Source organism: Xenopus tropicalis, chromosome 6 (assembly GCF_000004195.4).
Source record: "Xenopus tropicalis strain Nigerian chromosome 6, UCB_Xtro_10.0, whole genome shotgun sequence".
NCBI classification, from domain to species: Eukaryota; Metazoa; Chordata; class Amphibia; order Anura; family Pipidae; genus Xenopus; species Xenopus tropicalis.
The window spans coordinates 84,866,999-84,884,821 of NC_030682.2; the positions used below are offsets into that span (position 1 = coordinate 84,866,999).

The following is a 17,823-nucleotide window of genomic DNA, read 5'->3' on the forward strand; positions in this document are numbered from 1 at the left end:
CTTGCATCCCCCTGTAGCAGTAGTCAAGAACATTATACTTCATTAAAATTTAAAATGATGGCAGACTAATATAGATTTCTAATGCCTAAACTGTACCTTACCTATTCCGTACAGGGTTTTCATGGACTACTGCCTAATGCCCTAAATACCTAAATAAGGCCATATCTAGCCCATGGTTAACTAGCAGTGAGCTATTGTTCACTGAGAACCACTTAGAAGAGATATGATTTGTGCATGTTACATACTTGATGCCCTATCACTTACAGTGAATAACAGAATATTATGGTTGTATGTGCCATGTGCATATAGCATCCATCTTTACCAACTGCATGGTATAAGCAGCATTGCTTTTCAGGGAACCTCACTTACTAGGTTCCTTAAACGCAAAAGTATTCTCATGGTATAATGGTGACCCAGGGTAACTGGGAAAAAAGCCAGAAAACTGCCTAGAACATCTCTGTGTAGTCCATATAGCAAACAAATATACTATAGGTAACAATCTCTTTTTACTTAGTCTTATATATAATCTAAATACAGTTGTTTTTTTCCGGTGGCCTAATTCCCCACCAGCTTTCATTCCCTAGTGGATTCTACCAACTCAGCATACAATAACAAATAAGCACAACTTGGAAGGCAAACCAACAATATAGGGTTTCCAAAGTTCTGTATTCTTGGTTGGTCCGCTTACAGGAATACCAAGCTTTTCTTTCTTTTGATACAGAGTCCAGGCACAATACTTGGTTATCTTGGCTAAATTGAGGCATGCCCTGATATTATTATAATGTATGAGAGTGGATAGGGTTCTTTCTGTTTGCATTTATAGAAAGTCTGTCCCTCTGCTTTGTATGTTTAGCATGAAGTCGGCACTAAATGCAGCAGTCTGTTCTAGACTAGAAAACCATTTATTTTGTAATTATTTGTGCATCTCAAAATCACGGTTCCTCTTTCAGTTCTCTGGGGATCATTTATAAAGTTTAGGCAGTGCCAATTTTTTCCAAATATAGTTGTTTAAGCTTCTCTCTCTTTTAACAGCATCACGATTCTTGGGAAATGGCTTAGCCAAAAGGTATGTTCTCCCATTTCTGTGCAAAGATATGTTAGTTTTAAATATACCTTTCTAATATAGGCAAAAGAACACCATAGTATGCCTTTTTACATAGGGACGCATTGCAGACCAAAACAGGAGAGGTGATTATGACTTCTGGAGAATTCTATAATTATGTATAAAAACACTGTCCAGATAATATTTACTAATTAATTTAAAATGTTTTCCTGTTTAGATAGCAGATAAGAACAGAATTATGTCTGAGCCCTAATTATGGTACCTGAATGTTTTATAATTTAAGTACTATTTTAATAGCCATTGCCATTTGTCTTAATAATACTGTTCTGTCGTGTTTATTGTTGACTTTCTAACATGTGTCTGGTTGCTCAAGTGAGAACAAATTAATGAAAAAAGTACAGTGTGAGCATATGACTTTATAATGGTTGACTGGTAGCAATTCATTTTCGTTACAATCATAATCTGCATTGCTCACAGTTTTTAAACAGTTTGCACATCTATCAGTGCCCGTCAATTTGATTGTTTAATGAGTGTAAGGGTGGTATTTTGCAGCTTTGCAAGCCACAATACATTCATGCATTGTTTATTATCTGTATTTAAATTAATATTTATTACATATGTATGAACATTGTCTGGTATATTATTCTTTGAAGCTGTAAGCCCAGTGAACAAGAAGTAATATTAACACTGGCATTGTTCAGTGCAGTCCACAGTGGCCTGGACAGATAGTTGATCTTGGTTACTAAAAAAACACAATCCCTTTTTCCATATTTAGGAAAGTATTTTAAGACCATTATTAGCTAACTGCATAAATGATGTCTGTTGGGTTTTTTTTGGTTGTAGTTTAATTTATGTAAAAACAAATATGGCTGCTATTTATACTGAGAGCTGAGAAGGAGCTAGATGTGCACACCCCTTGTCTTATTTTTTCATCCTTAACCTTCCTTTTTTTACAGTGTGTGATAGTCACTATTTTATTTTCCAAGTGTTCAGTTCTCTCTTTCCCCATGTTATTCAATAATGTCTTTGCTTTTCTTTCCAGACCATTTTTGCTTCACATGTTAATGGCCCTATAGGAAATTGTAACTGATCTCCTGCAGTCACATGCATCCATATAGTAGGAGTGCCCTTCCCACCTATGGGCCACGTGGCTGTTTGCTTTAGCAACGCAGATGATCAACAGGGTTCAACAGGTTTAAATTGCCACAATACTCTGTCAAATCAGATAGCCATTGCATGGCTTATATATACTTGTGCATTTAAAAGTTGGCTATATTTTTGCCCTTCATTTGTCTTTTCCATTTTTAAAATAATCTATCAAATTTAAATCCTTATTGCACTAATTTCTGCACAGGAAACCTCTGCTGATTGTGTCTATCCCTGCCCAGACACCACAACCAGCAGCTCACATCAAATTGTCCTAGATTCTAATTCACCGGCATATACAGATGAAACACTCTGGGCTTTGCTTCTCCATGGAATTGCTATCATCAAGTTCTATGAACTAATGTGTTATTAACCATATAATGTGATGTTCTGTGATGAGCTAATCTGTTCCATTTCTCTTTGCCTAAAAATAAAAAAAACTGCAGAAAAATTAGCCAAATGTCAAAAAAATCTGTAAAACTCAGTTATCGCACAATTTATGTGTGTGCTTTTTTGATGCAATAATGCAATGTATTTGACTGGACCGCAACTTTTTTGACGTGACTTTTTTTGAGGCGACTGCAACTTTTTCCTCACTCAGCAAATTTTTGTGCATTCGCCAATGGCAAAATGCAGAATTTTTCTGCAAAACCATGCCTATCGAAAAATTTCAGAAAAGTAGTAATGAACCAAATTCCAATTTTCAAAGGTTTTCCAACATAACAGCAGTAGATCTGTTTCTGCCATTACCCCCTGAAGTGGCTCCTATCTGTAAAGATTAGGCATTAATCTCTAATCAATATATGACCCTTTAACTTTAATCCATCTGTTAGTGCAGTCCCATGTCTATTAAAAAGTAGCTTTATTTTATTCAATGGAGTAGAAAAAATATGAACAAAGTGGTTCTAAGCATTCTGAGATTAAGAGAATGTTATTAAATTAAATGGGAAAGCTAAATATCCTATCCTATCCTAAACAACCTTCATTAATTGAAGAACAACAGCCAGTTTGTCAAATAAAAAGCCTATGTAACCCTTAGAGATGTAGCGAACTGTTCGCCGGAGAACTAATTCGCACGAAAATCGGGTGTTCGCAAGTTCGCAAGTTCGCGAACTTTTATCGATGTTCGCAATTTTGGGTTCGCCTTAGCTGGAGCCAAATTTTGACCTCTCACCCCAGAGCCAGCAGATACATGGCAGCCAATCAGGCAGCTCTCCCTCCTGGACCACCCCCGGACCACTCCCTTCCATATATAAACCGAAGCCCAGCAGCCATTTCACATTCTGCCTGTGTGTGCTTGATGAGTTAGCATAGGGAGAGAGCTGTGCAGGGGTTTGAGGGGCAGTTTAGGTAGCTTTGCTGACTAGTAATCTACTTTCTACTGCTCTGTATGTAGCTGCTGTGGGCAGCTGTCCTGCTGATCTCATCTGCTGTAACCCAATAGTCCTTGTAAGGACTGCTTTTATTTTCTGATTACTGTTACTCTTCTTTTCATTGTGTACTGCAGCTCCGTCTGTGTGTGTTGGAGACAGGTGTGCTGCTCATAGTAGTGCACCAGCACCAACCACACATTCACATCATTTTTTTTATTTGTGTTTTTTTACTTTGCTACTGTAATTTATAGAGCCGAGTGCTATTAGTCTAGCTGTGTTGGGGACTGGTGTGCTGCTCCTAGTAGTTCACCCCCAGCACCAACCAGAGATCACTTTTTTTTTATTATTAATTTTTTTAAATTTAACTTACTGTTCTTTAATGTGTCCAGTGCTGTTTGCTGTTATTCATAGTAGTGCACCAAACACGTTACACATAGTAGTGACATTGCATTGCAATAAAATCACCTGAGCGATGTTTTTCCACCAGCAATAATATATTCCGTATCCACTACTGCAGCGTTTTGTCTTTGCGTGTGAACCGGCTGTAACCTTTACACGACTTGATTGGCATGTAGACGCCGGAAGTTTGAAAGCAGTTTATTACACAAGTTTAGAAATGTAGTGTGATTTCTGCCCTTTACAGCACAAAACACAACGCTGTGTCAACAACGTATTTTTCAGAGAAGTTTTTGCCCTTGATCCCCCTCCGGCATGTCACTGTCCAGGTCGTGGCACCCTTTAAACAACTTCAAAATCAGTTTTCTGGCCAGAAATGGCTTTTCTAGCTTTTAAAGTTCGCCTTCCCATTGAAGTCTATGGGGTTCGCAAAGTTCGCAAAAGTTCGCACTTTTTGGCGGAAGTTCGCGAACGGGTTCGCAAACTTTTTTTGTGAGGTTCGCTACATCTCTAGTAACCCTGTTGTGGCCCAAACCAATGCTTTGACTACTCAGGTAAAACACAGTTACACTCTGACTATCTCTCTCAGCTGGGCCAATGTTGTGTGGAAGAAAGGGGCAGTGTTGTCGAGCTACACCTCTCGTGCCACACTCAATCACAATATTAGGATGCCAGAGGTTCTCAACAATTTAAACAAGGTTTGTTTAGCATACAAGGAGATATACTTCCATAGTTCAAGGAGCCAGTTGAGGTACAGTAGATGTAATCAGTAATATTCATTAGAACAGAAAATGTACACTCAGACCACTGTGTAGGAGTTGGAATACCAGCTAGTGGTTCCTTCACTTTAAGTTCAGTTTTGCCTCAGGAGATCTACCTCTAATCTATCAGTCCTACACTGGAGTTCCTTGCTGCTTTTTCTAGCTAATGCTTGGGAGCTATGTGCTTCCACTTGCTATAATAAGCATTAACACTAAGGGGCACATTTACAAATCCACAAACAAATGCAAATCCGAATGCGTTTTTTTCGTAATTATCGGTATTTTGCGATTTTTTCGTAAATTGTCGCGACTTTTTCGTAGCGTTACGACTTGCACGAATTGTCGCGACTTTTTCGTAGCCATCGCACCGAGTATGAAAGTTTCGGATTCATTCAAGCACCAAGTACGAAAGTTTCGGATTCATTCAAGCTTCAGTATCGTGACTTCCCTTGGGCCAGGTTGGAGCTGCAGAGTGCCATTGAGTCCTGTGGGAGGCTTCCAAAATCATGCAAAGTCTGAAAGTTTTGCCCGCCGTTTACGAGCGCTCAATACGAAAAAGTTGCGACAATATACGAGCAAATTGTAATGGCTACAAAAAAGTTGTGACAATTCGCGCAAGTCGTAACGGCTACGAAAAAGTCGTAACGCCGACGAAAAAATCGCAACAGATACTAAAAAGTCGCAAAATGTTTGTTTCCAATCCGAATTTTTCCCATTCGGATTCATGGATTAGTAAATGTGCCCCTAAATGTCCATACCCTCCTGGCACAATAGCCCTATTGGTCCCTACATTTTCCCTGCCGCCCATACTAACAATGGTATAGCAATAACCAAAGCAACAATCTCTAAATGTAATGTGCGGTGCACAGATACATATTAAACAGCACCATAGATATCTACATCTCTCTCCTGGGATCAACCAGGCACATCAGCTTGACTGTAAAGAAAAGATTAGGCACATTAAGCATGTTAATAGAGCATAAATTACTTTTAGCAGTGCAAAATATGATTGGGATTAGGACAGGGTACTAGGCCATCGATATTCCACTTCACTTACAGGCCCAATACCAATGTTCATAGATTCTACACACTTGGAAGGGAAAAGGGATTAATGCTCTGGACACAATCTCACAGTCCTTTAGGGTCGATTTAATGCCATTTTTACGCAGTCCCCTTGAAAGTGTAAAATTGGGGCTCTACTGTATCATAGAATGAGAATCCTTATGGGAACAAGAGAATACAGGCTGTGAGAGTCAGGTAGAGCCAAAACCTGAGCAGAAGGATTGTGTTCCACTTTTACATATAATTTTGATTATTTGTCTGCTCCTGTATGTAAACAATTGGCTTGAATAAATTCAAGTTTTGCTTCTCTATGGGCTCTGGCCTTGTCTTTATGTAGCAGCATTTATGGATTGTATTTGGTCTGTTACGACATCATATTTTACAGTATAGCTGCTATGCATAAATTCATGATAATGATATCCATGCAAACTTTGTTTTAGTGTGGGCAGGTTTTGATTGAAAAAATGGCACAATACATATTTGATTAATAAGAAATGCAAAGAAAATGTAATTAAAAAATGCATAGACCGGTAATATAGTCAACCTCAGTGCGCTTCAGTATTGAACCATTCAAACTACCTTACTGTGCTCTTTCACCTAACAGGATTGACTCTTTTTATGCATGTAGTCATCTGTGCATTTTTACTTTTAACCACTGTCATAATCTCCTCTCCCCCATTTCTAGAGTCTAGTAAAGCAATTACTCTCTTATGGAATTAATGGACTCTTTAATATTCTGATTCTTTTATACTTTTTAAGAGTGATGATGGCATATTTTGCCATACTTTCATCTTAAAATTAGGAAGTTAATTTACAATTCTGTAAAATCTTCAAAAGGGCTTAGCACAAGTGCCTCTTAAAAGCAAAGGCCTAGAATTCAATACATCCATCTATTAAGAACAGTGTACTTACAGTGAACAGTAAATTAATGGTTGTTCATTCAGTATGTTAAACTTGGGTTTTTTTAGTGGTCTTGACTATCTTTGTAATATAACATGAAGCTTTTCCAAACACACCACTTACACTTTTTTTGTTTTATTCTTTGGGCACCTTTGTGGATTATACTTCATCTATTGGCATAGAATCAAAGTCCTGAAGGTTCAGTCTTTAAAATCAAATTATGCTTCACAAACCAGGTCCAGAAACAAGTTAAAGAAGGACAAAAGCAGCATTTTGCTCCTACAGCATCAACCTCACAAAAGTCCATTCCATGCGACCAGAACAATGACTAGACATCCCCAAAGAATTATGGAGAGTTTCAGGGAAGCAGATGGTGAACCCACATTAAAACTATAACAAATGTTATTTGTAGGTTGATGCAGAAATGTCTTTTGAAAAGCTGCAGTGCACTGCACTCTCCTCGATGCAGTCTGAGGTCATTTATATACATCTCCCAACATAATTGTTGTGAAGCTCTTATGTGAACTCAATTTCTAATCACAATCAGCTTGCCATGGATGCAGTGAGATGTGGAGATCTATATAACGCTAAAATCCTTTCCTCAGACCTTGAGCCTTTCCAAATTACTGTAAGTGACTGCATGTTTTACTAATACAAGCTCAAAACTTTTAGCCTGAAGACATAATGAGCAATCTATAAGTGGACCAAAGTATAATTCTCTGGCTGCCAGTGCAAGCCAACGTTTCTAAAAGAAATGGGAGGCACAAACTGAATTGGGCGGTCAGGGGTGAAGGTGAACAGCTTTTGAAATCTCAAACATTCCATGTCATTTTATTCAATAGATATAAATTGTGAAGATTTGCAAAGACTGTTAGTAGGAGCTTCCCTATCCAGCAGTGCAGTTACAAAGACTGTACAGTACAGTATAGATACAAAAGCCTAAACTTGTGCCTCACTTCAGACAAAAGTCACTGTTTTTCTAAAAATATATTTTATAAAAAATAAAAATGTTTTTACTTTCTCAGCTGGTCTATAAGCATACCTCATGAATTTGTGTCCTCTAACCAAGGCTAAAGCTCAACTTACAATATGGCAAGTTTCCTTTTTACTTATTCAATATTTATTTCAAATATGTAAAACAGTTCACATTTCACTACACGAATGTTAGTAGAATATGTATTACATTTGTCTCACAATGATTATCTTGAACAAAATAAATGTCAAAAAGAAACAGGACGTAAGCAGCTACAAAGAAATGGGGAGTTTCAGTACTCTGATATGAAATGGAATAGATTCTACTACACAAAATTTACTGATACTGATAAAATATTAAAGACTCATCTAATTTTACTTTTACTTTTACTATTACCCACCTAATATCTATGTTTAATGGCTATGTGTTGAAAGACACAAAATGCCTCAGGATTAATGTGAATAAAGCTTTTTCTTAACAACCTCCACCTGTATTTGGAGTGCGCACCCATCAGAGAAACTGTGCTTATGATGCCTAATATCTATGGCACAGATCTGAGACTAGTTTTGTATTTTTGGGCATGAAAATCATATGTGCACTAAATCACCTTTCCCCATATTACATCTCCAATATGAGTTGGATGGCAGTAAGTTTAGTTTATTAACTCGGGTGTTCAGTACTAATGTACCAGTAGTTAGTAGGAGAATCTTGGAAAAAATGCCTTTTCATGAAAGATCCTTATTTTGCCTCAAAAGTTTAGTTTTGCCTCAACTTTGAGTTCAATTTGCAGAAAGTTTGTAAAAATAACACGTTTTAGCAAAAATTTGCACTTTGATGCTTTTGTGTACAAAGTAATATGTAAGCAATACAATTTCTTTAGAAATCATACTTTTATAAAATACACATTTTTGAGTGACTACCTTACAGGGAATAAGATTTATTTAATAAGCTCTTTTGGGCAGGGCCCTCTTTCACCTATTGTAGCAGTTATTGGTTGCTTTGTATGTAATTTTTTTATGTATAAACTCATTTACTCATTTATTGTACAGCACTGCAGAATATGTTGGTGCCTTTTACATTTATTATTATTATTATTATTATTATTATTATTATTATTATTATTATTATTATTATTAATAATAATAATAATAATAATAATAATAATAATACATTTAGTATGAATAAAACAAACCTTGTAGCCCATATAGAAAGCACATGCCCTGCCATTACCTTACATTACCTTTCCTAAGCAGGCGATTTATATTACGTACAAGGTAACCTTGTGTCTTGCACCCCTTGCTTCTAAAATGTATGGTTTTAGGGAGGCTATTTACCTTTAGCAGCTTTTACAACCAATAAAACAGAGGCTGTAGGGCAGATTAATCAAAACGTGAGATTAGAGTTTACCACAGAAAACTCACCCACTTTCAATTTATTCCTATGGGATTTTTAGAACTGTATTTATCAATGAGTCAACCCATTGATAAATATGCTTCTAAAAGTTAGAACTCACCATTTGATAAATGCACTTCTAAAAGTCCTATAGGAATGAATAGAACGTGGGTGAGTTTGTATCTATTAAGCTCTAAACTAGTGATGAGCGAATCTGTCATGTTTGGCTTCACCAGAAAACTTGCAAATCTTTTAAAAGATTTGTGAAACTGCAAAAATATTGCGCGTAAAAAAAATTTTTTTTTAATCATGCAGCAATTGTTTTTTTTTGACGCAGGCGACAATTTTTTTGTTTTGTTTCGCAAAACAATCCGCCGATGGTGACCCATGGAAATTCGCTATGAATCCATGCCTGCCAAATTATTTCTCCCATCACTACTCTAAACTAAATTTGTGTGTTTGCTTGTAAGAGTGAAATATTAGTCATATAAATACAAATGCACTATTTATATTTTGGATGTTCTCCATGCCACATGATTGAGAAATCATATGCAGATGTGTTATCACACTATTTAGAGGACCTGTGACATTTGTATTTATGATGCTTTTTGATGTTCCCCAAACCATCAAAAATCAATGGATATGAAAAGCCAAAGAGTATAGCAAAAGCTCATTGCACTTATGTATAGTTGCACTAGGCATTATTGCTCCATCCTGCCTTGCTAAACCTGTGCAGGTGCTTCCAATGATGCTGGGGAACCCTAGAGCTACTATCATTTGAAATGAGGTCAGTAGGTGCAGCAGAAAAATGAAATGAAATGAGAGCCAGAAGGGACAAATCCTGAAAATATTAGACCTACAACTGCTCTGATGTAATTATGATGGGTTTATGAGGAAAATCACTGTATTATGGGAAAAAATATTGCAATCTGAATTCAAAATTGTACACTGCACACTGCACTTGCAGTTATAAATGAACCTTTATATTAACCAATAAGGTTTTTGGGGTTTTTTTGTCTGTAGCTCCAACAGGAGCAGAAGCAGATGTCCAGCCAGAGAACACAATCAAAATACTAGGAGACATCTGTCACTAGCTTTATTTCACATTTCCAGCCCAACTCCACCCCTATCCTGCAATTCCTCTGACCAATCCTAGAAAAAGCTACATTCAAATTTGAACCTATCCCTTGAACTTACCCCTACACCAATCTTGTAACGAGCTTATCTATTAATTCAAAAATATATAATTAGTAAAATAAGCAGAATATGTGTATTCAAATAAAAATGATTTCTGAAATACATTCAAATGAAATATGCGAATAGTTTTTTTTTCTGATCCCTGTAATCCTATCATAGTAGTACATTATCAATTGTATTGCATTATTTATTCAAGGCTTTTCATACCTTTAATTGAATTAGTAAACTGAATAGGCAAATAAATGCCACTAAGTAGTATTATGGCTATACATTTAAATGTTGCCATGCTCTGTCAATCCATAAAACCTAAATAGTACAAAGCCATATCATTATTACCCATGAAATAGCATGTCCCACAACTGTTGTCTGTCGCATGATTCCTTTCTGACTGTATCAAATCTATTTCTACGCTGATTTGTAAGCAGACAAAATTGGTGTTGTTTTTTAGTTTCACTTCTTTCCCTTTCTTCTACTTTGAAAGGGGAGAAAGGACAGATTGCCCTATTATAATTTGTTCTGGCAATTATTGGAAAGCTCCAACTGTGAAGGAAGCCACTGCTTGCTGATGCAGAAAACCAACCAGCCATGTCGGGCCCAAACAAAAGAAGAACTTCTATTCTCTGTGTTTACTGAAGCATGCATTGACATATTGGCTAGGGTACCAACCCATTACAAAATCTGGTAGAAGACAAAAAGAGATATAGAAACTGAAAGCTGTCAGTGTAAAATGGAATCTGACAATTGATGTGGACGAGCTGTTTTGACTACCTGGTCACATAATTCATCACAACAACTTGGTTTGGTTGAATGTTGGCTTTCAATCTCTCTTCTCTAAAGGCATTCTTTCTAAGAAGAAGCTGTTAAAGACAGCAGGCCCTCTATATTGAGAGAATGATTGAGTGTTAGATTATTTACTAAAAAAATGGGGAGGGGGGCTGTTTTAATAAAGTACGATTGTGTTTGTCGATTAATACTGATATAGCTTCTTTTGAACCCAGTGCTGTCAGTGGTTAACATGCACTTACAAAACAGTGCGACAGAATAATGCTTTTTCTATGTATTATTGATTTCCATAAAGCCTATAGCTACAAACAAATTAGAACAGACAATAACATTCGTTATGCATGTCATAAGGTATTTAATTCCTGTACATTTTCTTTAATGTAAAATTATAAAATACAAAAAAGATATCAGATAATACTGTGCAGCTTTTTGATTTGGGTTCTAATCCCAGAAATTGTACACTTTTTTAGGCTGATTTTTTTAGGTATGGCCAACTGAAACATAGCAAGTAGCCAGTCTAATATTGTACTATGTAACTTAGCAGGATAACCTCAGCTTGAGTGGTTTTTCCCCTGGTCACTCTATAACTACCAAAATACAGCCATTTAACTCAGCAAACTGCCTGTCCATAAGCATGTACTTGTGAAACCCACAAACATCACTTAGAAACAAGCCCCATAATCCTATTCTAACAGAACTATATGTTAGACAACTGTGTGTCTAACATGATTGCCATTGAACTTATTACATAGCAAATTGCTGACAATGCATATACAATCATTGATATAGAATAGTAATGAGCAAAATTTTTCCTCAGGCATGGATTTGCTGCAAAATTCTGCAATTCGCAATTGGGGAATTTTTTGGCAAAAATTCACTGAGTGGGGGAAACGTTGCATCAAAAAAGTGACAGAAACGCCAAAAAAAAAGTAGCAGTAGCAGTAGTCGCATATTTGCCATTTCGCATGTGTATTTTTGAAGCTACAGATCAAAGCATGTTATTTGCCACAGTTTATATGCGAATTTTACACTAGCCTGCTACTTTTAACATCTAGAACAGGGGTGGGCAAAATTTGGCTCACGGGCCACATTTACTTACCCCCGGGCCAGACCGGGCCAGGGCAGGCAGGGCCAGGCCAGCGTTACGCCCCCTTAGTCTGTTTAATTCCGGCCCACCAAGTCTCGCGTGATGAGACTTGGCGTCGTCGGCGGGCCGGATTAAAAAGGCCAAGGGGCCGGACGTGGCCCGCGGGCCGTAGTTTGCCCACCCCTGATCTAGAACTTGCTCTAGCTATTGCGCCTGGAAAAAACTAAATGAGCCCTTATGGTTTTATTTTACACATCATAAAGGATCTTTTATGTGACAGATTAGGAGGATTTAAAACTTAGCTAAATGTACAGGTGTATCTCTTGTTATAAGATATAAAACTGTTAAGTCACTGAGGAGTTTCAGGCTGTAAAAAAGCACAGGCTGCAGGCCAAGTACAGTTATAGATAAGTTTCATATTACACTTGACTGAGCACCATTTATAACAATATATAATTTTTACAGGATATGCATGGCCTTTGTGTATTGTTTCAATGTATATGTTTTATGTAGCTACATTATTAATCAATTATTCTTTATTGGTACATAGTGTGTGCATATGTAGGGGCTGATTTACTTACCCACGAACGGGTCGAATGGAGTCCGATTGCGTTTTTTTCGTAATGATCGGTATTTTGCGATTTTTTCGTATGTTTTGCGATTTTTTCGGATTCTTTACGAATTTTTCGTTACCAATACGATTTTTGCGTAAAAACGCGAGTTTTCCTATCCATTACGAAAGTTGCGTAAAAAGTTGCGCATTTTTCGTAGCGTTAAAACTTACGCGAAAAGTTGCGCATTTTTCGTAGCGTTAAGTTTTAACGCTACGAAAAATGCGCAACTTTTCGCGTAAGTTTTAACGCTACGAAAAATGCGCAACTTTTTACGCAACTTTCGTAATGGATACGAAAAACTCGCGTTTTTACGCAAAAATCGTATTGGTAACGAAAAATTCGTACAGAATCCGAAAAAATCGCAAACCATACGAAAAAGTCGCAAAATGTTCGTTTTCAAGTCGGAACTTTTCCAATTCGGGTCGGATTCGTGGGTTAGTAAATCAGCCCCCTACTGTATGTTTATATATATATATATATATATATATATATATATATATATATATATATATATATATACGCAAGCAAATGACGTGTCTGTTTTTCCTAGGTATCCCATCAAAATTTGTCATTTTATATTGATGGATTGACTACTGCCTTCTCTAGAGATATATTCGCTATATTGCTGGAGGGGCATTTAGTGTTCAATGAGTAGTGAAGTAAGACAGAATTGCTTCTGACAATTCCTCCATTTTGTGTACCTTTGTGTTCACTGGCCTTAGGCAACATTAGTTTTTCTCTTCATAAATCAGAATCCTTTATAGATTGCGGCAATTAGGACAGCAAGAAATGTAATAGATGGATTTGTATATTAGCATAATGTGACAGATGGTGTATGAAATTAACTACAATGTTTTTAGTGTAAAATGTAAACATTACAACTCACAATTTTGATACTGATATATCACTCTGCTGAGATTTAAAAAGGCTTGTACACAAAGTGAACTATGTGTGAATTTTAGAGATAATAGTAATTTTACCTTTTGATAATAGTCTAATCAGTGCTGAAGAAAAATCCTACAAGTTTCGTTTATCATAACTATGGTTGGAAGACACCATTAACGCCTTCACTGCCAAGCAGACAGTCGTCTAAAGTAGGTGTTAGACTATGCATTAATTAGATAGGCTCCATTATAAGATGGATCTGTTATTATGATATATTTTTGGATATCTTCTCAAATAAACAGTACAAGAACACAAAAGAGCATGGAAAAGAGGGGGGAGAGAATGGAACTTAATTTTAAAATGTAGCAAATCCTAGAAAACAATTTATGCTAGAAAAGCTCTTGAAATATCTTGAATATCTTGAATGATAATCAAAAGCAGTTTGATAGATGTTATACAAGAATCCTCTTTATGAACTCCAGAAATCAGTTGTGGAAGGGATTTTGCTGTAAGGCAGGCACATCTGGCACATGGAATGGCAGATTTTGTAGGCTTGTGGGAGTTCTAGTTATTCACAACCCTTTGTTCAAAAGCTCCATTTTCTTAAATTACTTTCCTGCAATTTCTTATTTTAAAACGTGAGTTTTATTCATAAACAAGTGCTTCCACTACCTATGTTATTTGAGAGGTCTATTAGATTTCAAAATACAACAAACAAAAAAAGTTTTCAGCAAATTTATACTACTTTCCAGAACAACAGATGAGCAAATCTGTACCGCTTTGCCGAAAAACCTGTGAAACTGCGGAAAAATTTGTGAAACGGCAAAAAATTTGCGAAACACATTGAAGTCAATAGGTGACACATTTTACACGAGATCATTTTTTGTTCACTCCAAATGCATTAAAGTCAAGTCAGGCACTTTTTTTGTCACAGGGAATTTTTGCCTCAGTTTCGCAAAAAAAATGTTGTCGATGGTGAAATGCAGAATTTCGCTGCGAATCCATACCTGCCGAAAAAATTAACTCATCACTATCCAAAACCAGTTGTTTCAAGTGTGTTCTTGATACAATCCCCAAGGCATACTGTGTTACAATCAGGTTTCGCTTGCCAAAAATGTGTGACAATTAGGCATGCAGTAAAGAGACAAACAAAGGGGGAGAAATTTTTGTTTTACTTTTTTTATTGTTTCCTAAAGCAAAAATGCAGTTCTACATAGAAAAACTTGTTAACTGTATCCAAGCACAACAGGTGCTTCATGTAAGACCCTTGCCCTGAATATGCTTCCTGCTGGGTATTAAACTGTTGCATTTAAATTGCATTCAAACATTGGAGCACTACTCCCTTTTTGTTTACTACAGGTTGCATTCAACTAGGGTTACAAGAAAGGACCAGGAATAAAAGAGATCATGAAAGAGGTATAGACAGATCTCCACAGCATTACAGAGAATCATAATTGATAATGATGGTAAAAGCTGTCCCAGATGCATTGTTTATTTGCATAAAAATACTATCTGACATTAAAAAGAACTGTTTTTTAATTGCCCTCAGAAAGGACCCAATTAAGTAGTGAGATATTAAGGGAAGCAATCAGGTTCTCTGTTTCTGCTAATTAAGCAACATATCCACACAAATTCTCTATAAACAGTTAAAATCTCTGTGTTTTGGCACATTTTTACTTTATATAATGGATTATCTTTGGAGGTAAAATAATTATCATGACACTGATCAGTTTCTTATTTGTTATCATACACAGAATGATGAACTTAATCTCTCTTTTTGATCATGCTAATACTAAAGCAAAGCTCTATGCATACTTGGACTTTTACTTATGAATGATTTCTTAGGCAACTCTCTCGGGGCTTGTTCAGTGATTCAGAATGGTGGGAGTAGATTGGAAGAGGGGGGAGTATCAGTTTAAAGGCTAGAATGCTGATTGGTGAGTTCTTTTGAAATGGTGTTCTTCAATCCTCATTGAAAGTTGCTTGCCTTAGAAGTGTAAAATGCAACTTTTGCTGTCATTACAGGCAGTTAACAAGGAGACATACAGGAGTGCACTGGGGCTTTGCAGAAATCACTGCTACTATCTGAACTATCCCGAATAGAGAGGAGCTAGCTGCAACGCAGGATTCAGCATCTGGGCAGGAATCAAAGATAAGGTATAATCCAATTCTTATTTTATACAGTTGATTTGAATGCATGTTATAATATTGATGGGGGGATTTGTATTTTCATACATGCAGATTTCATTCAGCAAGGATTATTTTATAAGAACATTCATTTTCACAAGATAGATAGATAGATAGATAGATTGACAGAGCTAATATTTAATTCTGGGCTGAATTATGTTTTCCTAGCCCTGCACTAGCCATAACAGATCTGGTACAGTGTTTTTGTTTATATTAATCTTTTAAATGTAGTCTGTTATAGCTGTTTACTTTTCACTCTAACATACCTGACAGGAAAGTTTAGTTGAGGTTTTATAGCCAGACCTAAATAAAATACTTTTCCTAACACAGATGTTAGAGTGACTCCGAGAACTTTGGTATTGACAATTATTGAGCTTTTAGAGTCACGCTGCTAATTTTTCTTTTGTTTAATTTTCCTTTTTCTGGGTTTAATTTCCTTCTTACTTTTGGTGACAGGATGATGGAAAGGCTGCTTCTCCTATCTTTACTAAGCCGGAATAATGAGGCTGATTGTTTGCCATTCGTGTCCACATTATGTCGATTTACTATGCTGAGAGAGGAGAAAACACTTTCCCTGAAATACTAATTGGGATTAAAAGTGTTGCTTTGCTGGAGGGGACATTAAAGAGCAGACATCCCACTTACATTACAAACTATTATATAGGAGATTTGTGTACTTCATAACTGAATTGCTCGTTATGTCTGCACTGTACTTAAATCAAATAAGCACTTCATTACTTTCTTTTATGTATATATGTGCTTTTGACTATGAACCCAAGCTCCCAGGCAGAAAATAATGAGAATCAGTTCCTTTGCTTCCATGAAAAAATTTCTGTTTATTAATTGGATTCATTTCAAATAGCTTTAGGGGAACTGCAGTGGCTATCCGTTTTGTGTTTTTCAGTCTTGCTCTAACAAGGTATCAATGAAGCTGTCCCTTTTCATTTGCAAACGCAGAAGCCCCATCTGAATAATGTACAAAAGGAGCAGAGCTGTTGAATCTGTGACAAGAAAAGGCCTGGGTGCTTGGTAAGGGTGCACATGTCATAGAATTGCTTTGATGCAGATTCACTGTTCCAAAACAGTTGCCCTGCAAAGACAGGAAAGAGAATAATGTATGGCCATTCATATACTCCGCTGTATATACAGAATGCTCTTAAACAATTTAAAGAGTCTTTTTTAGAACAAAGACAAAAGGAAATGGAAAAGTGTAAAACATGAATGCAAATCTTGTGGCCCTTCACTGCTGTGAACTACAATTCCCAGCATGCTCAAGTGGCCAAGACCACATTCTACACAAAATGCAGGGTTACAGAGTAAAAAGTCTAACCATCCATAGTGTTGAGCTAAAGGTAAAAAAAGGAACAACTCTATTTACTTTCACTAAGAGTTTCGGCTATCTTATTTCAAAAAGGGTAATGCAATATAGTGTTCATTTATTTTAAAAGTAATTTCCTCCCACTGTGTTGCTTTTCCAGATTAGTGCCTGTGAAATTAAATAGTTTCCTAAGAATAATTACACACACAAGTCAATGCTTTCTAATGAACCTTTGAGGCATTTAACATGCAGTTCCATGCGCCTTTGAATGAGAGAGCTAGTTGAAGATAAGATTTATGAGGCAATTGTCATTGTAATGCCACTAAGGCTTTGTGAATGGCCTATTTCAGTAAACAAGGATTATGGGTTAGAGCTTGTATCAGCTTTATGATATAGTGAAAAGGTACTGTGCTCTGACCAATCTGTTTCTGAAATAGTCCTTAGATACCATTTTTTTATCTAAGTGTTTTTCTAGAATTTAGCTAACAATTTGGGGTCTCAGTCCAGTTATTGTTCTTCATTTCTAAATTACCCCCTCGGACAAATTATTGCATGTACATGACCCTAGTGATATACTGGGGCAAGACCATTCTAACTGTGCGTATTGATTTGGCATTTGGTGTGAATAGAACCCACCCCCGATTTAATGCATCTTGTCAAGCATGTTGTAATCTTCCAGGAAAACA

General features: G+C 36.5%; 1 protein-coding gene across 1 annotated transcript in view; it reads left to right on the forward strand.

The window, feature by feature from the left end:
• The window catches only part of cdh20 (cadherin 20), a 212,407-nt gene that overhangs the window by 144,401 nt on the left and 50,183 nt on the right, over positions 1 to 17,823 (forward strand). The window contains exon 3 of the mRNA XM_012965436.3: positions 15,658 to 15,789. The gene's annotated coding sequence lies outside the window, so the exon portion shown is untranslated. The remainder of the gene's footprint in view (positions 1 to 15,657; positions 15,790 to 17,823) is intronic.